Source organism: Ammospiza nelsoni, chromosome 2 (assembly GCF_027579445.1).
Source record: "Ammospiza nelsoni isolate bAmmNel1 chromosome 2, bAmmNel1.pri, whole genome shotgun sequence".
In the NCBI taxonomy this organism is placed as follows: Eukaryota; Metazoa; Chordata; class Aves; order Passeriformes; family Passerellidae; genus Ammospiza; species Ammospiza nelsoni.
In genome coordinates, this window is record NC_080634.1 from 116,461,230 (window position 1) to 116,482,091 (window position 20,862).

General features: G+C 40.5%; 1 protein-coding gene across 2 annotated transcripts in view; it reads left to right on the top strand.

Annotated features, from left to right (window-relative positions):
* The window catches only part of DSCAM (DS cell adhesion molecule), a 404,264-nt gene that overhangs the window by 258,451 nt on the left and 124,951 nt on the right, over positions 1–20,862 (top strand). The window lies entirely within an intron of this gene.

Genomic DNA, 20,862 nt, shown 5'->3' on the forward strand with positions numbered 1-20,862 from the left:
GTGGACTGACTCCAAAATGAGGGCTTGGATTTGCCTTTCATCTCTCTTGTCATTCACTGTTTCCTTTTTCTATGTGGATCCTGTTCCTGGACCCTGGGCCTCAAGTTTAGCCCTCCTCTAGATAAAAACATTGGTCTTCCTTCAGGAAACTCCTGAAGGTATTCTTGATTAGTTGATCCTTCTCCACAAGGTCACCCTAAATGCCTTCTTTAGGCAGAGGTGGAGGGTGAGACCTGGCCCATGCAGTTGTTTCTGGGTGACAGAGTTGGTAAGTAAGAAACAGCTTCCAAAACATAAACAAGGGTTAGCACTGATGCGTATTTTTGTGGCTTCCTTGTGACAAATTGCCTTCCCACCTTCCTTCAGTCTATTTATGAGTAATCCAAGAGCAGTAGCTCACATTTGATAGAAAAAGCAGAGTGGCTTAGATGGCTTTGGTCACTGATCATGAAATTAGACTGGCCCTCAGAAAGAAAAAAACATGGCAGCAGTCCCTCTACATTTAATTCCTTCACTTCTTGTTCCTTGTGGCACAAATACCTCATGCAGGCAGGTGCTAACCACCGATGGCATCACTGAACTTGGAAATAAACCCACTTGTGCGCAGGAGATTCTTCTCCTCCTTGTGTGATAAAGTTTTTACGTACTCTGTAAGTAACTATGCTGGATAAAGTCTTACCTTTCACAGATCTTATTAAAAAATCTCTTGAATGAGCTGATGCTTTACTCCTCCAGAATTTCCATTGTCACCTGTATCTAAACAAAAAAGATGTTGACCTTTGTTGTCAAAAGAGAGTACGAGTTTTTTTGTTTCAGTAGTTCAGGACTGGGCAGGATGAAAATTGATTTAATCTATTTTCATTACTTGCTACCTTCAAAATGGATGGATTTTTTCCTAGTAAAAACCTATGTCAAACTATAAACCAGCTTGGCTTGCTTAACATAACTGTCAGTGCTAAGAGAGAAATTGTAACAATTCCAAATATTCATTTATTTAGTGCCTCAGTGTTTGTTTTTTGAGCGACATCTTTGTGTCAGAGGAGCTGATCCAAATTCTTAGTTGAAGGGAGATCGCATGAGAAGGGAGTGCAAAGAAACAGGAAAAGAAAATTAAAAAAAAAAAAAAAGAAAGAAAGAGGCTTCAGGAATACCATCAGAAAAGAAAAGAAAAGAGCAAGCTGCCAGCATCAATGCTGAATCAGGAACCACGGGGCAGAAAATTTTCATTTAGCAGCTATTATCCTGCTCCCTTTCTTTTCAAGGAATGGACATAAAAAATCATGACCAGTGAATTTTTCTCTTCTTGTGATTCAAGGATTAGTAGTTCCCAAATTCCATATTCACTAAGACACACAATATTAGAAAGTTATGAGAGATCTGGAACAAGGCATCTAGTGCTGTCTTGAGAAATGACTCCTGGTGCTTGGGATGAGAAGACTTCTGAGGAATTTCTATAAAGGATAATGAGCCTTTAACATGAAGGGAAGAACTAAAATTATTTAAAGGTTGCCTGGGAGTCACAGGGGAAGAGATGACTGCTTAAAACAGACTGCCTGCCTTCATCTGAATAAATGTCACACTTCCTAATTCCACTTTAGGGGCTGTATATAATGTGATAGAATGGTATCCTGAAAAAATTACCTCCTGAAAAGCAAGCTTGCATTAAGGCATGCATGTTCCTGTGTAAATAATCTGTTGGAGGCAACCACATTAGCCCTGCCCCTTCTTAAATCTATCACTTCTTTTTGTGACAGTGTGGAGCCTCACAAGTTTTAATCTGATCATCAAAACATTTCCAACAAATCCTGTCTGCCAAGAAAACAGAATTGCTTCATTCACTTTCCCTTCAAATATGCTTAGCTATTGGCATTATATGTGTTTAATACATAAACCTAAAGCTGTCAGTCAGATCCACAGCTCCTTCCAGCAGGAACATGCTAATCCCAGCTAATTCTCTCAATGCCAAGTTTCACCACTTCAACTTTTTTCTGAATAAAAAAAACAACTTTAAAAATTGTTGCCTATGACAAGAGCTGATGGAATAAGAAAAGAGGCTGGTGGGGAAAGGGAGCCTGGTAAAACTGGTAAAATGTGGAGGCTGTTCCTGCATCTTGTCACGTTTCTGCTGGCCCTGCTTCTCTTACACTGCTGTTTGCCCATGTTGACCACGACCTCTTCCAGGCCACATTTGTTCCTCACCATCTTCAGACAACTCATGGAGCAAAGAGACCTCAATCACACACGCTACTGCAAAAGAAATAAAATATAACAAAAAAAGCCACAAATAAACCCAGAAGATCCTTATGGATGGAGACTGAATGGTGGAGCTCTTTTCTCCTCTGCAAGCTAACAGTTGTTCCACCATATGGCTGAAGCACTGCAGCATTTGTTTATTGAGATGGATGGAAAGCTCTGCCTGTGAAGCTTTATCCAGGCAGGATAAAGGGACAATTTCCATGTGACCAGGCAAGTGAGTTTGCTCTGCTGTGACACCAGCAGCAAAGCCAGCAAGCTGTGATGGAGAACTCACTGTGCTCTGCTCACCAGGGTGCTTCTAAATGCTCATTTTAGTCTTTGGGAAAATAATTCCTTGCTGAGAGCACAGGAATGTGGAGATCAGCCCAACTGCTACTTTTGTTTGTGTATAAAAAGCCAATTTCTCATTAAAATGCATGTATCCCACACGGTGTCAGTAAGGGTGGCATTGCCTGCTCTACATTTGCAAAGATAGATTATCCATGATATGTGGTAAAGAAAGCTTAAAATCACTGTCTCTAATACCTCCAAAAACACTTATAATAAGAACAGTAATAATGCTATGTCAAATTCACCTGAGCCCAGTTATTTTGATATTTCTTAATCTTTCTTTGCTCCATTTTTCTCACAGTCCCATGGTCTGTAAATACTATTTTCTGTGGAAAGACAAAACAAGACAAAAGCTCCCTTCTCTTTTTGTGCGCCCTGATTTACTGTTTTCTTCTTCTGACATTCTGCCATCTTTTTTTTTTTAAAGGCTTTTTCATTTGTTTGACCCTTCATCCTTATTTTGCAGTTATCTCAAGTAGGGTACACTTTCGTGAAATGGACAAATTTAGCCAAAATTGGTAAAAATCTCTAGCTAGATGGCTTGCACGTGTCCTGAGAATGAAAGAGTGGGGCAAAGGCAAAGAAAACAAAAAATAATTTCCTTGAATTGCAAGCTACTCTTCCTTGAATTGCATGAGCTACTCTCATGCCCAAATCAGTCCTGCTGAGCTGGTGAGCTGCTCTTGCCCATCTTTGCCCTTGCCCTCATGACAGGCAGCTCTCTCCCTCTTTTACCATCACTTTCTTGGCAATCAAAGGTATAAACTGTGTTATACATGAGGTTGTGAATGAACTGTCCAACTCCAAGTCAGCGGTGATGAACTTCAGACCCTTTATTTCTTAATTTTGTGTTCCTGCCCATAGCAGGGCGGTTGGAACTCGATGATCTTTAAGGTCCATTCCAACCCAAACTGTTCCATGATTCTATTACTCTAATTGTTTATTCTTATGACTCTAATTGTTTCTTTTCATTACTTTATTTGTTAATTTTCATGAAATGCACAGTCCAAAAGACGCCGCGAGTGAATCTTGGATGAGATCTCCCTTGATGCAGGCGCTCTCTCTTGTTAACAAAACAGCCCATTTCTTTCCCTAACGAGGTCCTCCCACAACCAGAAAGGAACAGGGGTCTAAATGCTGCTTTCTGCCTCTTCAAAGTGCTGGCACAGCTTTGATTTAGGGACTTGCACTTTAATCACCCATCATGTGTCATTACCCCGACAGGCGGCAGCAGCCGCCAGACACGAGCGCCGATAAATTGCGCCGAGAATCGCTGGAGCGATCCTTTGTTGATTTTCCTTTACAGCTATTCCATGGCAGATCAGCTGTCATAACAACACAGTGCCTCTGGCAACAGAGGGAAATTAAACATGAAGTATGTTCAAGGTAACTGGTAGAAGGCTGGAATATCCCTTTTCTTCCGTGCCTTCAAACGCTCCCTGCTCCTTGCGGTAATGCCAAGCCCGTGGCAATTCTCTTGTAAGATAATTGCCAGATGTGCTGCAGCACAAATACTCAAGTGGGCTTGTATGCAAATCTTTGCAATGCTCTCATTTAAGGAGAAGAAGAGAGGTAAGAACCTGTCTCTCTTTCTTGTTCTTTTCTTTTTTTAATAAATATTTTTTGAACATTATAGCAGCCCTTTTTCTGTTCTTCAAGGCTGGTTGCACAGAAATGTTTCCAGCAGAAAGGTAAAGCATATTTTTCTCCCACAAAGTGCACACAGACTCTGCTGTATCAACAGTATCATATTTCTTGCCCCTTTTTTTTCTTTTTTTTTTTTCCCAAAATAGCTGTCTCTCTCAGCTTTTTGATGCCCAAATGGCAACATTCAGAAGGGAGCATGGGTGAAGCTTATTTCCAGAAATTTTCTTTCTAGGGAAATTTTCATACTGGATACAGACTATTGAGGCTATCCTGAAAAATAATCAGTCCAAGAAAATTGTGACAATTTAGTTTTTCAAACGCATTCACATTTTCATGGTTTTTCAAAAGCCTTTTGAGGGATGGGATTCAGAAGCTGCTGTTTTATTTTTTTCCTTCCTTGAACAGATTAGTACTATAAAAAACACAAATATTTTAGCAAATTCTCCTTCCTCAATATTTCTTATGTCTTGTTGAATTATCTAATATTTCTTATGTCCTGTTAAATTATCACTTAATTGAAAGGTGTTATCTAGCTCTCAGATTGCAGTGAATTCTGTGTCCAGGTTTGGCCAGCTGTGGTCTGAAAACTCTGTGCTACAGAGATAATGTCAGATCAAGGGCTGCAGCTCCTCTGTCTCTGAACACTGCTGAAACAAGACTTGAAAATAATATCTGATCTACTCCTTCAGCTGAGATGGTGGAGTTGCAGGGATTGATACCAGCTAGACAGATAATCCGTTCATAACAACCATCACTGAGAAAGTACAAATGTCAGTATATTGTATTTGGCATGATTCTTCAAACCTTATTGCTCAAAGGCAATAAACCATAATCCCAAAATGTTCTAAACTGGGAGGAAATATTCTGGGAATTATTCTTACTGGTGGTTTAGAATCATAGAATCACAAGGGAAGGGATCCACAAGGATCCTCCAGTGCAACCCCTGGCCCTGCACAGGACAGCCCAAGAGTCACACCAGGTGCTTGAGAGCGTTGTCCAAAATCTTCTTGAGCTTCTTGGCAGCATTGGGGCCATGACCACTGCCCTAGGGAGCCTCTTCAGTGCCCCAGCTCCCTCTGGGGGAAGAACCTTTGCCTGATCTCCATCCTGAACCTCCCCTGGTTCAGCTTCAGGCCTTTTCCGTGAGCCTTGTTCACAATTCTTCTGCCCAGGGCAGAAGTTGTGCCTCCTGTGAGGGGAATTGCTGGGCTCAGGCCCTGCCCGTGGCTCTGGGGCCATTGCTGGGCCTGGAGCAGAGCCTGGGCCTGCTCTGAGCTCTGCACACAGGGACAGACACAGGGACAGCCAGGGACAGACACAGGGACAGCCAGGGACAGACACAGGGATGGACACAGGGATGGACACAGGGATCGACACAGGGACAGACACAGGGACAGATACAGGGACAGCCAGGGACAGACACAGGGATGGACACAGGGACAGACACAGGGACAGACACAGGGATGGAAACAGGGACGGACACAGGGACGGACACAGGGACAGACACAGGGACAGCCAAGGACAGATACAGGGACAACACAGGGACAGACACAGGGACAGACACAGGGATGGACACAGGGACAGACACAGGGACAGACACAGGGACAGACACAGGGACAGACAGAGGGACAACACAGGGACAGACACAGGGACAGACACAGGGACAGACACAGGGACAGACACAGGGCCAGGCAGGCCCAGGCAGGGCTCAGCCCCTCTCTCTCCCTGGGGCTCCTCTCCAGGCTGAGCAGCCCCAGCTCCCTCAGCCTTTCCTGGGCACGGAGCTGCTCCAGGCCCTTGCTCAGCTCCAGGAGCTCCTGGCCCTGCTGTGCTGAGGAGAACACAGGAATTGCATTTGGACATTTAGCCTAGAAATCCGTGTCAGAACACACCACTCTTATAGAAAAAAAAATTTATCAAATGTATTTATTTCTGGTGTTTCCTTAAAATTACAAAGTGGTTCTGTATCTCAAAGTCTGCCACACAAAACAGGTCGAATACAAATAGTGTTAGGACAGTGCTTTGATAAGTTATTTATTTTTTCCTTCAATTCTTGTGGTACAGGAGTAATGACTAATCACTAACCATGGCCACAAATGAGTGTTGATGTTTACTGTTTATGTGAATTGAATGGGTTTCAAATGCAGCATGGATATAGGTTTACAGTCTTGATTTTTCTTGAATATATACCTTTATTTAATGCTTAGATCTCTACATTTACTTGGATTTTAATGCTATGGAACCTACTAATTTTTCTGAACAATATTTTAAAATCCAAATGCTGCTGTGAATGCATTAGTTTCATTTGTGTGGAGGGAGCTGTTTGCAGTGTGTTTGATGGGTTTAATCTTGGCTTCTGGGGGAGGAAGTGAATGCAGGATCTATTGCAGCTTATTTTATATTTGCTATGTCATCAAAAGTTGGGTCTATGTCTGGATAACAAAGATTAAATGAACTTAAATCAAGAGAGCACTGTAAAGCAATAGTGGGATGTAAATTAATTTAGTGGCTAAGTACACATGACTATTTCCACTTCAGAAAAAGTAGCTCTTATAGTACTGTCCTTTTTCCTTTTCCTTTTCCTTTTCCTTTTCCTTTTCCTTTTCCTTTTCCTTTTCCTTTTCCTTTTCCTTTTCCTTTTCCTTTTCCTTTTCCTTTTCCTTTTCCTTTTCCTTTTCCTTTTCCTTTTCCTTTTCCTTCTCCTTTTCCTTTTCCTTTTCCTTTTTTTCTTTTTCCTTTCCTTTTTCCCTCATCTCTTTTTGTCTGTGTCACTCTTGCCAGCTTTAAGCTACATCTCATTTAGAAAGTAACCCTGTTCCAGCAGGACAAAGCCTCAGAACTCCCCATTATTATTTTATATCATTTTAGGATCTAGAGAATGCTCTCTGAACAGCCAAAATAGAATGCAGTCTTAAATTATATTTCTTTTTAAATATCAGCTTCTTCTGTACTTTGAATGACTTAGCCACTGTCTTTTTTAGTAAAAAGCTTATATTTCAAAAGTTTATTCACTCTTTTTTAAATGAATGAATGCTGTCATAGGGCCTGCATCATAATTCTTTCTAGTTTTTCATTTTTTATTTATTTAATAATATTGTTTATCCTTATCTTTCATTTGAAGAAGGAAAACATAAACTGAGTTATAACAAAAATAGTAAAAATTATTTCACAGTATCTGAAGAAATATGTAGGATATAAACTACATTTGAGTATCAAGTGACACAGATACAAAGTCAGTTGTATTTTTCTGTATAAATTCTCCTGCAGCAAAAGAAAACTGTAAAAAAGGTAGTTTATATGCAAATATTTTATGCTTTGGATAAGAGTTTATTTCTTTAAAAAAATAGTATCACATGCCACTGTCAAACAAAGATGATCTTTTACAGCTGCTTGCATCAATGCAACTCAAAGGTTTTTTTAAGGACAGCAATTTTGCCTTCAAACATAAAGAGCCTTTTTTTTTTTTTTGGTAGTACTTTCTTTTCATCTTCAAAATAGATTTTCAAAAATTGTGTGGTGGTTTTGTTCACATTCCTCTGTGAAAATCCTACAGCAGTGCTCAGTGTGAGAATAGTGTGTAGAGTCTGTGATAATCAACATAAACAAAAAATTAAAAAAAAAATTAAATTAAACCTTTGCACGTCAGGTACAATCAGAAGAAAGGATTTGCAAATGCAGATTTTCCTTCAGCAATCTATTTTCTTGATGAGAAATGTTTCCTTCACCCCATCACTTCCCTGACCATTGGGATTTGCTCAGTGCGTCAGCTCCCATCTCCACTGCACATCCAAATATTTGTAGGGTATGAGATACTTTAACAAATGTGAATATGCTGCTTTATCTTTCTTGAAAAAAAAAAAAAAAAAAGAATTGTCCACTTATGGCCATAGCAATTGATTTCTGAGTGTCCTCACAGTACAGATAACTAAAGAAGCACAGCTCCATTTTTAGATAAATCTTATTAGAATCCTGCAGGGCTGAGGAATGAATCGATATGGTCTGTCAAACCGGGAGATAATGAAAGAATGAGCTCTCACTGTTGGCCTAATTACTCATGATTAATCTAACCCCATCCATTTTTTTGTAACTGTCTCCATTAGGCCAAAGGATAATTATTCTTACATCCAATTTTTGTTTTCTTTTCCAATTCTGAGTTGGAATATTTGATCATGTAGGAACTGTGTTGTCCGGGCAGTTATTTGTCTTTGTGACAATAAATTTAGATTCTCTGTCATCAATTATTTGGTGTTTAGCTTCCACCAGGACAAATTCCTGCCCTGAGAAAGCAATGTTTTGTAATTTTATGGACATAGGTGAGCACAGCACCAAATTCAGAAAGTAGAAATTATCTTTCAGGGAGGGAATAAATATTACAGCTCCAACCACCATTCTTGACTTGTGAAAGAGGTTTTCCCTCTAAAATTCCCTTGTACAAATGTCCTGGTTTAGGGAAAATTTGGGAGAAAACTTCTAAAGGGGTTCCTCTAGGGAGCAGATTCAAGAGAACCCTCCCCCAGCTGGTTTGGGAAAACATTTCCTTGGAGAAAAGAGGAAAAACCCTGTTTATTTATCAGGCAAAGCATTCACTAGTACAGAAAAAGAGAACAATATTAAATAATAAAACAGACAAATGGGGATACAAGCATTGTAAAGTCCCCCTAGGACAATAAGCTGATGTGTTCTCAGGTGATGGTGGGAGCAGCCCAGGGTGTGCAGGGATTGGCAATGACATTTAAACTCCCTCCTTTTACAAATTAAACTTCTGGTGAGATTTCCTACCCATCGTTTTGCAAAAAATGCTATTAGGCTGTAAAAGATCTCTTGCTGTGTTTGATCTATGGAAATTAAAGGCCTCAATTACCAATATTTCTGTGCCCATATGCATGAATGTGTGGCCACTCACAACAGAAAAAAACCAAAGGTTTGGATTCTGTGGGTGATTTGGTGAAATTTAATCCCCAAAATCAGATCAACCCAAAAAAAAAAGATCTTAAATATTATGCTCCTACAGTGATTTTTTCATCAGAGCCCTGATTCATAGAGGTAGTGTGGCCACAGTTGTCTTTCATATAATTAGTGATGTGCTGAAGGATGCTTAGCATAGAGGATGGCTATTTATGAAATTAAACATATGCTGATTAGATTTGGTTGAGATTTGGGGGTTTTGTTCTTGTTGTCTTCAAATTTGGCTTAAACTTTTAAGAAAAAAATCCTTCAGCAAATATTGTAATCCTTTGGGAATGAATGGTAAAGCAGCAATGCCAATGGCCTGGCTTTCAGTCAGCACTGCAAGTTCTCTCTGTTCTGTTTCCCCATCCTGAACTTTTCTCAGATTAGTTAAAATAAACTCTAAAATCACATCATCAGTGACCTAACAGGAACATTTTTCTACCAACAGACTGGCCATATTGATAAATAAGTGCCTGAGAAACAATCCTGTTCTCTTGCTTCCATTTCTTTCCTTGCAAAGGGCAAAGGTTCCAAAGGATCTAATGCAATTTCTGAAAGTGAGATGGTATAAACTTGTGATCCCAAAATCAGAAAGAGACAGAAAATAGAGCTATTGCATAAGTCCATTTTGCTGCAAATCCTCAGAGCAGTAGCAGGAGCATCTGTTAGATGATTATTTTTTCCTGGCTATTAATTACTAGCCATTGATTTGGGTAATTGCCCACAGGTACACACACAATAGTGCAGCAGGATCTCACTTCTGCAGTCTTATCTCAAAACTGGCTTTTAAAATAAGTGCCTATTACTGTAAGTGCTCTGCAAGAAAGCAGCACTCTGCTGTATTTTTGTCTTCCTTTGCAATGCAACCTAAATGTTGCATTTACAACAGGAAGGAGCTGGCTCCTTGCCATGCACTTACAGCCATAAACCCACGCTCTGAGCAAGGCAAATCTCCTGCTATCAGATTCTTAAGTGGTGACTTGCCGAGCTGAAATAAGGGAGAACAGACTTTCCATAAGTGGTTGCATATTGTTGTGGAAAATCCAATTACCACTTGCTAAATGCCCAGGTATGAGATTTAAATAAGGGCTAAATGAAGTGCCAGGCTTTTAAGGAAAATAGGAATGCACCTAAACAGTGAGGAAAACCTTTACAGGAGAGCACAGTAATCCCTGGATGCCCTCAGGAGTTTTTGCTGATTTCCTGTAGCATTCCCAGTCCTATTTCAGGGAACTCCCCAGTGGAGAGACATCTGTGAATGAGGACTTGTGAGTTTTATTTGCATATATAATGGAAATAATGCATTGCCCAGAGGTGTTAACTCTCTCCCTTTGGGCTCTTAAACCTTTCAGTGTGGAAGACCTCCCAGAAAAGGTTAAAGAAGTATTGAAAAACTGAGAAAGGCGAGAACAAGCTGGCCAGGAGGAGAAGGCTGGCACAAGCACTATTTAGCTTTGATAGGATGGCTTTTTCCTTGGCTGTGATCTGCTTTTACCCCTTTTTTATCTGCTTATTTCACCTGTCAAGGCCCAGGAGCAGAATAAATCAGTCTCTCTTCTGAATGAAGGGGCTCAAATGTACAAAGAAGTGGCTTGGCAGCTGCTGGGTGTCCCGGTGTCTGCTGAGCATGGCATAGGCAGAGTAATTAAAGACAATTAGAGAGGTTGAATTTCCTCTCATTTGCTGTGGGGTAGGCTTGTAGACTTGGGCAGTTACCATGGACTTGTTGACACCCAGCAAGCTCTTCAGATGATACAAATGTGCTTTTAAATATAAATATACACATTCAGTCTGCTGCTTTTCCCTAGAAGTTCCTTAGATCTTGTCCAAATCCAAGATTTTTACTTCCTTTGCTGATTATTCCAGTTTATTCCAATGGCATAATGACTTAGCTGTATAACTATAAACCTCTCACATGGACACTGGAGCAAGCATTGACTTTTTGCAGCATAATTACAATTGCTTCCAAGAGCAGGAGGCAAGAAAACAGACAGATGAAGCCCAAACATAAGCCCAAAGAAAATTTTGCTTCAGCTCTTCAGTCTGAGTGAGCTGAATCTGTGAAATGCAGGAGCTTGGAAGGACCAGGGGTTTAAATTGGGGCCATCCAGGGATATTTTAGCTTGGAATGCACAGGAGTTTAGGTGCTTTTAAGGGATCTGTCACACACTCCCAGCTTGCTGATACCAAGGCAGCTCAGTGTGTCAGCCTATCTCTCGTGCAGAGTGATGTAAACTAACCCAGGGGAGCATTTCAAAGATGCTGAAATGGGAGTGACCTTGAGGAGCTGCACTCTCACACGAGCATCAATTGCTTTCATACCCAGAAAAGGGGAAATCAGAATACATCAAGTGTTATCAACCATCCAACTGGTTTGAGTTGGGGGTATCTGTACCTTTTTTTGTCTCTCCTCATAAAACAAGTGGATTTTTTCCCCCCCCCCAGGTATCATTGGATACCTAAACAGATGCATTTGTCTCTATGGAAATAATGATCTGGAGAAGAAAATTGTCCATTTGCCTTAAATCAAATTTTACTCATTCAATCCCTTCCCTTCCCTTCCCTTCCCTTCCCTTCCCTTCCCTTCCCTTCCCTTCCCTTCCCTTCCCTTCCCTTCCCTTCCCTTCCCTTCCCTTCCCTTCCCTTCCCTTCCCTTCCCTTCCCTTCCCTTCCCTTCCCTTCCCTTCCCTTCCCTTCCCTTTTCAGATGTTGTTACAAAGGATGCTATAATCAACAATTACAAAACCAATGCAATTAAAAATTAAATAATATCTGAATTGTAGACATTGATTTGTATAAGGTTCCTGTAGACCAAGATTAGGTTTTCCAGTTCTTATTTTCACATGGAAGAAAAAGCACATTTAGTTATGAATCAGGATCTTTGGGAGGAATAATCATACTTTGCTTATTTTTATTTTAATCACATACAAGAGTACATTATGGAACATGCATGTACAAATACAGAAAAAAACCCATATTTTTAAGGCAGGGAGAATAATTTCTGTGTGTTAACTCCTTTGTTATGTCTCTTACATTGGCTGTTGTTAACATTGCTCCAATTTACTATTCTTGAAATTATTGCTCTAATTTACCATTCCTGAAATTCTGACTTTGCATTTCTTGACTTTTAAAATATTTTGTAGCTTACACCATGAAAATATACATTGTTGTTTTATTTACTTTAACTAAAAAAAATCTAGTGCACACTGAAATAAATCCAGTGATGATTATTCTGGGATAAAATGTAAGAAGGGCCCCTAAGTACACACATGTTTAGTGTTTCAAGCCCCAGAGCAAAGTTAAAAGTGCATATAAATAATTATTTGTGCATACACTCATAATCCATATGGTCACTCCATGACAATTACATGTAAAAGGCAGTTAAAGTCACAAAAATTGACTTTGCATGGTTCTGAAACACCTGGACAGGAGGGATGTGCTGTGTCCTCTGGACTGCTGACCATAAAAGAGAGAAGGAGCCAACAGAACGCAGCAGCATCTCTCAAAAAAAAACCCTTTGATGGTTCTGTTTTGCAGGAAAACATCCCACTATCACCTCTCTTCTGGAAAAGCCCAGATAGAGCTCTGTGCATCTTTGAGCCCCATTCAGAATTTCAGCTTTGGGAGGAGCAGCTCAGCTCATGGTTCCCTGGATCCCTGCTGCTCTTTTTAAATCTTTCTGGAGGATCCAGCATGATCCAGCTTTCACCACTTGTAGCTTTTCTGCACAATTCTTAAATGTCTTTCCAGGGATCCAGTCTCATAATTTCTGCAGACACATTGTTAGGCAGCTTTCCTGAGGATTTTCATTGGAAATTTCATTCACCCACAGCTATTTTTGTGTGGCTGCTCCTGCATGCAAACATCTCCATGAAAATATTTTGCATGGCCAAATAGAACCTTCTGAAAATCCAAAAAACACAAAAATATCTATGTGAAATTTGTGTAGCTTTAAGGGAGAAGGGTGGATTATCAGGCTTGAAAGCAAATTTTGGCAGTCTGAATATATCTTATTTTCTTGGGAAGCTCTAAGCAATGAGAAGCAGAATTGAGTTTGTGGTGACATTACAACTAAACCATGGCAGGACTTACATCAAGACATTGAACCATCAAATATATTGGCAAAAATATGATGGCAAAAACCTAAGAGGAAGCCAGAGAGGGACAATTCATCAGGAAGTGGAGTGACAAAACAAGGGGGAATGAATTCAGAATAGGGAAAATAGGTTAGAAAGAAAAATAATTCAGAAAGAAATTTTTTACTGTGAGGTTGGTGAGGCCCTGACACAGGATGCCCAGAGAAGCTGCCCCATCTCTGGCAGTGTCCAAGCTAGGTTGGACATTGGGGCTTGGAACACCTTGGGACAGTGGAAGGTGTCCCTGCCCATGGCACTGGATGATCTTTAAGGTCCTTTCCAAAAAAACCACTGTGTAATTCTGTGTTTCTTACATAAAAATGCTTCCCATGTCTGAACTGCCTTTGTGACAGGCTGCTTTCCATGCAGACAAGGATGTGAGGAGAGTGTTTTCTGTCTTGGGGCTGCAGGAGCAGGAGGGGACAGCCTGAGCTGCAGCAGGTTTGCTCTCCACGTCTCCAGCTTCATTATTTCACCGTGCACACTGATGAACTGTAATTGTTTCCTGGCTCCCCTTGGTAGGAGATGGGGTGACAAAGGGGTTTGGAGCACTGCTAGGTTCCTGTTTCCCTCACTGATCTCTATTAGAACAATCATTATGATAATGATTCTAATCTAAGCTTCTGTAATATAACTGAGAAATAAATGCTTCTTGGTTAATATGCCTCAATTAACGGGTCACCCAGCGTAGCTGCAGCAGGTTGCAAGTAAGTAGCTTTCAGGATCTGAGCCCAAATGATTATAGGTTTTCTTTCCCTTTTTAGATGAAATGGATTCATAAGCCTTACTCAAATGAATCGCTCTTGTAGTCATTAATTATAGTATACACATGTTAATGACATCATTATCAGGAGATAACATAATGTCCCAAGGACCACGTGCTACAGTTGTTTCCTGTGCAAACAATTGTGCTTGATAACACAGCCTGTCACAAAATGTCAAAAGAAACCACATGGTGTCTCGAAATGATTGTGAAATTATCATGTGTCACAGCTATGTGTATCATAAAAAATACCATCACGACAGAATTTGTCATTAGCTCTTGGGTGAGGGATAGTGAACAGAACAAATAATTAAGATCTTGAACATCTCGAGTGCAGCACATAATGCAGCACTGAACTGTTTAAAGCAGATCCTGTGACTGAATTAAAGTGCATTAGTCATGAATTCAGGATATGCACAGTAAGAGGCAATATTAAGCACCTTGGGAGATTTTTATTTTCTCTTATTTATTAAAAATAAACAAAAAGGAAATAGTCCTTTTAAGATCCAAAAGTTCTCCTTCAGCACCTCCCTTTTAGCTTGTATGAGGATTGGGTAATAAGACTGTAAGAAACTTGCCAGTGTAACTCTTATTTTAGCAACTTAAATCCTGCTCAAGTGAAAGTCAGTGCCAGTTGCTCAAGACCTCTGTGGGAACAGAATATCAGTCATGGGGCCTCATTTGAGCAATCTCATTTTCATCCTTTCCATGATGCAGCAAAATTTTCAAGCCCCTTGCCAGCCTGTGGGTTTTGCTGCTGACAAATAGCAGAGCTGTTCCCTAAGAAGGACTGAACTCCCCCTTTTGCCATCCATGGATTTTGGCAGCATTACCATCTTCTGCACTTTTCCTCCTGAACTCAAGTGGAGATTTATTGGGCTGTGTATTTTGGGTTTTCCTGTTTTCCTATCACCACCAAATTGAAAAACAAGATTATTCCCCTGCTGGAAAGAAGCTGTGCAAAATTCTTGCCCAGAGCCACGGGGTTCCGCAGGCACAGAAAGGTGGAACAGTTCTCCCCATGACACCAAAGGCTGCTGGTTACAGAGATGACAGAAGTTTTCCTCCTCCAGGGCTGCCTCCTCTGCAGGGTGATGTGGGACCTGCTGGCAAACAGCTCCCTCAAAGACCCATCAGTACCCTCATCTCCAGAGCTGAGCTTTTATAACCCACAAGATTCTGTTTTTACATGCTCTGATGATAACAGGAATACTGCTTTAGTCATGCAGTAATTAGTAATTTAGTAATTAGACATCAGCAACCAGGCAGACAAAGGGAGATACCCAAAATTTCTCCTCCATCAAGAGGCTGTCCCTGTGCTCTGTGCTCAGGTGATTTCCCACCTGCAGAGCTGCCCCAGCCAGGGAGGAGCTGGAGCTGCTGCAGAGCCCAGAGGAGGCTCCAGGATGGGCAGAGGATGGAGCAGCTCTGCTGGCAGGAAAGGCTGGCACAGCTGGCATTGCTCACCTGCACAGGAGAAGCTTTGGGCTGAGCTCAGGGTGGCCTTGCAGGGCCTGGAGGAGCCCCAGGAAAGCTGGAGAGAGACAATTGCCAGGGGATGCAGGGACAGCACACAGGGAATGGCTTCAAAATGCTGGAGGTCAGGGTTAGATTAGATCTTATGTAGAAATTCTTGCCTGTGATGGTAATGAAACACTGGAAAAGGTTGTCCAGAAGTTTTGTGGCACCCCTGGAACCCTGGAAGTGTCCAAGGCCAGGTTTGGACAGGACTTGGAGCAAACTGAGATTGTTGAAGTTGTCCCTGCCCATGGCAGGCGGTGGGAATGAGATGATCTTTAAGGTCCCTTCCAACCCAAACCATTCAGTGGTAATTTCAAAATCTGTGTGCTCCTGATGCTGATGTTCCTTTATATCAAAGGTATACATGAGCCAATCAGCCTTCCTGCATCAAGCCCAAGAGAGCTGGCATGCAAATATTTTAGAAATTTAAAGTTGAAAGTCTCCAAAGTAATATCTTAGTTTACATGTTTGGACTTTGTGGTTCTAAGTGATCCCAAAGGAGCAAGAGAAAACCATCTCAGAGGTTGCTTTTGAATTACATCTTTCCTTACCAGTAATAATGCCATGGGAATTCTTGACAGATGACCTGGTTTTCCACTTCCTGAGAGGATTCAGTAAGATTAAGATAAGGATTCAGATTCCTCTCTTTTTTCACCTGCAGTTCCAAACCTTCCAATGCTCCTCCACAAGTCATTATTCAGGTTTACAGTGTTGCAGTCACCAGCTCCCTCAGCCCTGGCACACACAATAAATTACCAGTGACCCTTTCTTCACCTCTTTGCCTCAAATTTCCATTCCTGCAAAGAACACCATCTAATTAAACACCACAACAGGAGCCTTCTCAGGCAGGAGGGGGGGATGTTTTGTGACATTACCAGAATTTATTCTGGCAAAATCTGAGGCAAGGAACAGCCTGGAGACAGAGGTGGAAGAGAGCAATGAGATTTATGAGAGACTGGCAGAGCTGGCAATAGAAACTGGAAGAGTTACTGGAGCTGCCAGCAACTTTGCAGTCTTCAGGATGGAAAATCAAAGGATTATTATTTGTTAGCAGTAGTATTAAAAAAATGTATTTAACTGACAGAGGGCTAAGAAAGCTTTTCCTTTCTTCAGTGCTGCAGATTTGGTTGCATTTAGATAGATAGATAGATAGATAGATAGATAGATAGATAGACAGACATATTATATATATTATATATAATTTTATATATTATAATATATATTATTATATATATATATATATTCTATATATATAATTTTTTTAACAGTTCACCAGAGTTCAGCTTCTTAACAAGCTTTTGGTTCTTTTTAATACTAATTCTGGGTACTCTGTTAATGCTGCTCATACAGAGCAACTGAGTCAATTAAACAGCACAAATATAGGAGCATTTCAGGAATCACGCACTTTAAGATGCTTCCAAGTTATCCTCAGAAAACTTGTGTGAAGTACGAGTTTAAATCTATGAAATTACCTCAAAAGACAGAAAATATACCCCATATATTATCTGAGGAATAATTTACTCTGCAGACAATCAAGGCATATTTTTAGGAAGACTTTAGCTGCACCCAGGGGTGTTCAGCAATTCTGCAAAGCCACTTGAACACTTAAAAATAAGTGAAGGAAAACAACAACACTGAAAGAAGGTGAGATGTAACAGTGTAGAAATTCTTCATTTTGCCACAGAAAAAGGGTAAAATGAGAGTATCCAATGTGGCATTCAGCAAGGACTAGCCAAAGGACTTCATTTCATTTACTATTTTCTAATCCAGTGCTCAAAAATAAGGCAATAATAGGAGTAGCATCATTCACCAACTTCATAACCCTGAGCACCAGGTAGTCCCTCTAGTAAAGAAGAACTTATCTTGTGGGGAAACAATGTTTGTGTAATTAAACAATGTATTATCAAACATGATCACAACAGTCTCACTGGAGACTGCTTGATGTCTCAGTTACTGAAATTTGGATGCTTGAATTTGCCATTTAAATTTTCTTTTTAAAATTAAAATCCATATCAATTAATCTGGAGGAGATATCTTTTATATACATATATACATATTTATTTATTTATTTATTTATATGCATTTTTATGTATTTTATAAGGCAACCAGATTATAGATTTGACTGGAGGTATTTTCCAACCTAATTGATTGTGATGCAGTAGAGTCTCAGTAGTTACTCCTGAAAATAGACTTCTATAATTCAAGTTGCGCGATTCCATACTAAAGGAATATGGAACAAACTTTTTCAGACAATTGTTGCAGCTGGAAACTCGGACAAAGCAGCCTGGTTGAACAATCCCTCTTTTTTTTTTCCTACAATTGAGAGAGCAAAACCTGATGTGCACAGGATGACCTGAAGTTGCTCAATGTTACCAATGACCCATTTATTGGAGGGAAAAGAAGGAAAAGACAATAAATTGGGCAGGAGAAACAATCTCCTTTTATCATTCTTTTCTTGGCACAAGTGTTTGAAATGCTGGGAATCCACTGGGTTTGCCCCAGTGATGCCTTGGGAAGGCTGACCTAGAACAGAGCTCCAGAATAAAGCAGGGATTTATTCACAGCATCTCCTCCATGGATGCACCTTGGGCAGCACCAGAGCCCAGCCAGGGCTGCACCCAGGATGAACCAAAATGGCCCCAAAATGCACGGCCGGGCACGGGCTCTGTCCCTGGGATCAGTTCTGCTCCATTTGCACCTTGCAGTTCATTGTCCCATTGCAGCTTTAGCCCTGCAGTCCCACCCTGCTTGTTTTTCTCTCTCCAGCCCACGGGGTTTGTGCTCCTGGGCTGAGATTTGGGTCATTTGTCCTTGGTGCCCAGCTGGAGCAGGAATTGTTTTGTCTCCCTGCTCTGTGCACAGAGCTCACCATCCCATAATGGGAACCCAGCCCCACACACTAAAGCAGCACAGAATGTGAAAAATAGAAAAGCTCAAACCTGAGGCATCACCAGTTTGGAGTTGTAGTTGCAGCTGCTTTGACAGTGGCAGCATCTTCCTTTTTAGAACATTCATATCCAGTTATTAGTTTGGCATCCTGCTGATGCTGTTATTACTTCAATTTATCTTACTGGTAAGGAAAGTTTAAAAGTCACATCATTTTCCAGCATTTTCCACTGTGAATTCCCCATGAAACACTGTGGGACAAAGGTGTAGCACCTCAGCAATGAGGGATTTTTCATGCTAAATTCCAAACAACAGACAGATTTTCCTTCAGTTAAAAGAGAGCAGAAATGCAGGAGCTTCTCCAGATTAAATCTCAGGATGATTTTTTTTTCCAGGGCCTTAGGTAATATGATAAATTTTTAATTACAGCTACAGAAGGGGGTGGTTAGAGCAGTTATTTGCAGTGGAGGAGCAGTGTGGATCTACAACACAACACCATCCTGCCCATCACTGCAGCTGTCTCTTTTTAGCAAAAAAACAGAATAATTCATCCATGGGGAAGTTCATTAAATAAGAAGCTGACTACAAGATAACTAGAAATTAGTGATAACTTTACTTCATGATGAAAAAGGAAGTTTCTACCTTTGATTCAACATCACCATAACCTTTTGCATTTTATTCCATTTGTCAAAACTATTCCTTCGTTCCTCATAGAATAAAAAGTTGGAAATGCATTCCCAGATGACCACCAGGAAATCCGTGTCCCTTAGAGTGTTTTAGCTTGAATGGATTTGGGTGATTTTGCCAGTATTATTTGGCTGAAAAAAGAGTCAGTTTTGAGAATTCTCATGAATTTGTGTAGCTTTTCCTTTTCTCCGTTTCTGCCAGAATTTTCATTTTGAAGATGTTGAGAGCATGTTGGCCTGATTTTTAAATGCTGAGCTAATAAAGCCTTCTGAGAAATGCCTTTTGTCAAAGAGACCACATTCTCATAAAAAGTTTTAGGTCAAATAAATTAGCTGTTCTCTAAAGAAAAAATAACTTACAGTCCAAAGCCCCAACAGGAGTGGTTCTAAAAACCTTTCTACCAACTTACAAGAAACTCTAAAATGTATCGTAGAAAAAGCAATAAAACTTGAACATAAAATCCCTCTGGGGATGTGACTAATGAGGCTGTTATACAGTGTATAAACTCACACTATACCTTTGTGATTATTCTTTTTATAGTGAAATATAATCTAAAAACCCTCAAAAAACAAAACCCAGATTGACCAAATCAGCCCTTAAAACTCCTGTATTTCCTAAGGCCAAATGAAGATAATTTAATAATTTAGGTACAAAGCTTAGATCTAAGCACAGCTTTTGTGGTTTTGTGTTTCAAGGATCTGATTAACAAAGAAACATTTGACAACCTGATTTTAAAAAAAGTCAAAGTAGCATTTTCATCTTGCCCTTGTAACCAGCTGCTTCATTTATCACACTCAGCATCTGTCATCTACAATATGTCAAACCCTGCTTGCAAACACGACTTTCTTCTTCCTTTTCTGCTGTTTACATTATCAGCAGTGCCATTTTGGCCTCTGCTTTTGGGCACGTGCAAGAGGTAATGGGAGTTTCTGTTCCCTTGAAATACAATTTAAAGGGGAAAAAAATTATAAACCAAGTCCTTTGAACTCCTTGGAAAGTGGGAAGGAAAGTGACCCCCAGCCCTGTGCCACACTCTGTCCAGGAGATGGATGGCTATAATTTACTCCTGCCTCAAACACGAGTATTTATGGTGCCTCCCCTTGGCTGAGGGGCCTCCAGAGAAACAGAAACATTTCTTTTTAAGAACATTTTGAAAAGAGGGATGCGTGGGACAGCTGGAAGTCAAGGGAAGGAGACAGTGAGGGTTGCTTTGTCCTTTTTATTTTTCCCCCAGGTGATAAAATAATTCTCCTTGTTTGCCTTTGTTGGAAAATATTTTCGGGTTTTTCCCATTTTTTAACTCACACACATGTGCCTGTGCATGTGCAGGCACAAAAACACCTTGACCTAAGTTATAGAGGTGATAAATCCCATGGGACCCTGTACAGCAAAGCACTGTCAACATCAGCACTGTAAAATTCAGCTTTAAAACTTCTTTTCAGCTGTTCTCTGGCTCCCAGCTGGATGAGCACATTGGCAGCTCTGAATGAGCCAAAATAACTATAATCCAGGTCCAAATTAGGGTGCTCTTCCTGTGGCCTCAGACGTTTGGGCACTGGAGCCAAATTCTCAGCCTCTGCTTTTGTCTGAGAGTGTTAACTATTCAGTGAAACAATCCCAAAATACTCAGCACACAAGGCCTAGAATTCAGATTAGATAAAACACTGCAAAGACACAATAACAATG